Below are 3,059 nucleotides of genomic sequence, written 5' to 3' on the forward strand. Positions count from 1 at the left end.
TTATATGTAAATTGGAGGACCTATATGTAAATATAGAAATTACAAGGACTAAACTGCTAAGTTGCAAAAAAGAAAAAAAAAGGGAAAACCGAAAATTCGGTATTATCCCACCGCCTCCCACGCACTCTGTTTCTTCCAGAAACAGAGAGAGCGGTGGGGCGTGAGGACAAGAAGGAGAGTGGTAGAAGAAGAGAGGAAGAAGAGGGAGAAGAGAAGAAGAAGAAGGAGAAGAAGAAGAAGAGGAGGTGGCTGCAGCGAGGGCTGCAGCGAGAAGCTGTGGGGCGTGGGGAGAAGAAGAGAGGAAGAAGAGGGAGAAGAGAAGAAGAAGACGAAGAAGAAGAGAAGAGGATAGCTGCGGCAAGGCTGCAGCGAGGAGGTGTGTGGGGTTGGGGAGGAAAAGGGAAGAGGAGAAGAAGAGGGAAAAGAGAGGGAAGAGGGAGAGGAGCGAGAGGTGGCAGCAGCTAGGGCTGCAGCACCTCTGTTTCCTGCAGGTGGAAACAGAGGAGAGGTGTGGGGCGTTCGAAGAGGAGAAGAAGAAGAAGAGGAAGAGAAGAGGAAGAGGAAGCAGGGGAAGAGGTTGTGATACCTCTGTTTCCTGCAGACGAAACAGAGGAGAGGGTGTGGGTGACGTCGGGGAGAAGAAGGGGAGGAAGGAGAAGAAGAGAAGAAGAAGAAAGGAAGGAAAAGGAAGAGGAGAAGGGAAGAAAGTAGCTGCGGCTGCGGTTGTGGCAGCTGCAGCTGTGGCAGGGAAAGAAGAAGAGAAAGGAAGAAGGGAAGGAGAGGAAGAAGAGTAGGGGCTGCGGCTGCGGCGATGGCAGCTGCAGTTGGAAGAGAAGAAGGAGAGGAAGATGAGCAGGGGAGGAAGAAAAGGCTGTGGCCGTGGCTGAGGCTGCGACTGCAGCATGCAGCTGGGAAAGAAGAGAAGGAAAGGAAGAAGAAGAGAAAGGAAGAAGGGAAGGAGAGGAAGAAGAGAAGGGGCTGCGGCTGCGGCGATGGCAGCTGCAGTTGGCAGAGAAGAAGGAGAGGAAGATGAGCAGGGGAGGAAGAAAAGGCTGTGGCCGTGGCTGAGGCTGCGACTGCAGCATGCAGCTGGGAAAGAAGAGAAGGAAAGGAAGAAGAAGAGAAAGGAAGAAGGGAAGGAGAGGAAGAAGAGAAGGGGCTACGGCTGCGGCGATGGCAGCTGCAGTTGGAAGAGAAGAAGGAGAGGAAGATGAGCAGGGGAGGAAGAAGAGGCTGCGAGTGTGGTGGCTGCGGCCGTGGCTGCGACTCCGGCTGCGGCTGCGACGTTGGCTGCGGTAGCTGCGGCAGCGGTGGTGGCTGCAGTAGCTGCAGTAGCTGCTTTTGGGAAAGAGAAAGAGTAGGAACGAGAGAAGGGAAGAAGGAAATAGTGCAGTGGAAGGGGGCTGCGGTTGTGACCGCAGTTGCGGTCGTGGCTGCGATTGTGGCAGCGGCAGCGGCGGCGGCTGTGGCAGCTGCGTTTAGGAAAGAAAAAGAATGAATGAGAGTAAAAGAGAGCAGGTGACTGTGCCTCGATGTTCGACACGTGGTGTAGTTGCGAAGAAAGGAAGAAAACGAGAGCACAAAACGAAACAGAGAGAGGACACGGAGGAAAAGTAGAAAGATTGGATTGGCACCTTCCTTGGATATTCAGATCAAAATATTTGAAAGGCAAGTTTCCCACTTGTTTCGATCCTTTCTATTGCAAGTTCCCTGTTCGTTTCTCCTATAATTGCTCTGATATGTCTTATTGCAAGTTCTCTGATCGTCTCTCCTATAATTGCTCTGATATGTCTTATTGCAAGTGTTCTAACCTTTTCTATTGCAAGCTTTTTAATCTTTTCTCTTGCAAGTATCCTGATCGTTCCTCGTTGCCATTTTTATCTCTACATTTGCTTTGAATATGAGGAACTTTGAATTGTTCTAGCCTTGCATTTGATATATCTCCTGTTTAGACGTAACGATTCGAATCTGTGCAACTTCTGAGATTCTGACCTTTTGATACCGAGCTGCCTATAAGTCTTTGTGGAAACTCTGATTTGTTCAAAACTGATTTCATTGGAAACTAGACTCGTAGACCTTTCCTTGATATATGGATTGAAAGATTTGGAATCTAAACACCTGCCCAGTTATCTGTTGAATCTGACATTATGAATTCTGCCAACAAAGATTTTGTTCTACGACACTTGCTTACCAAATTATTTGTAACTCTCTCTGTTGGACAGTTCAATTCATATGAAGCCTGTCTTATCTGAAAGTATTATCCAATGATTATTTCTGAGTAAATTGGAGCACGATTGATAGTTTGAATCATTTGTTCAATGTGCCTTTTGTATTCTGCCAGAAATCGAGCTTTGGTCGATTTCTCATATTCTGGTTTCATTCCTTTGGAAGTTGATACCCTTTAGCTTTCTTATTCAATTGAGCTTTATATTACTGCTTTGAATTCTTTTATGCTCTTGTCCCTAAAATTATTGCATTCTTGAAAACTGTTGTGTAACGTTTATGCTATATCGTATTGACTCATATAGGCACATGTATATCCTATTGTTTCGCATTTGCTTTTGATATGTGCCTATTCCAGTTTCATTCCTTTGGACATTGAATTCATCAAATCTTCTTATTTGAATTGAGCTATATATGATTGTTTGGAATCCTTGAATGCTCTTGCTTTCATTTCGTTTCCAAATCTGAATACATTTGTGAGAGATTTGTCCCTTGCATCCTATTTGACACGTAAAGGCACATGTACGTTTGTTGTTCCGCGTGTGCTTCCGATATTATGCTACTTATTGTTTAAACTGCCCTCTTGTATTCTGGTGTTGTGGGATAATGTGAACCTTTGCCAGAAATGGTAAAGGGAGTTATGCATAGAGCCTGCGATGCTCTGCCGGCCCCCTCTGACTTCACCTAGACGTGGGTGGATGGAGCTCCCAGACGTGGGAGACTTCTGTCTGGTGGTCATTCAGAAATGGATGAATCACATTCTGTCTGTGATCCCACTACACCCTCTATATGTTTGATATGACATCCAGAGTTTTGGTGAGTTATTTCTGTTCATG

This window comes from Musa acuminata, unplaced genomic scaffold, assembly GCF_036884655.1.
Source record: "Musa acuminata AAA Group cultivar baxijiao unplaced genomic scaffold, Cavendish_Baxijiao_AAA HiC_scaffold_147, whole genome shotgun sequence".
Taxonomy (NCBI): domain Eukaryota; kingdom Viridiplantae; phylum Streptophyta; class Magnoliopsida; order Zingiberales; family Musaceae; genus Musa; species Musa acuminata.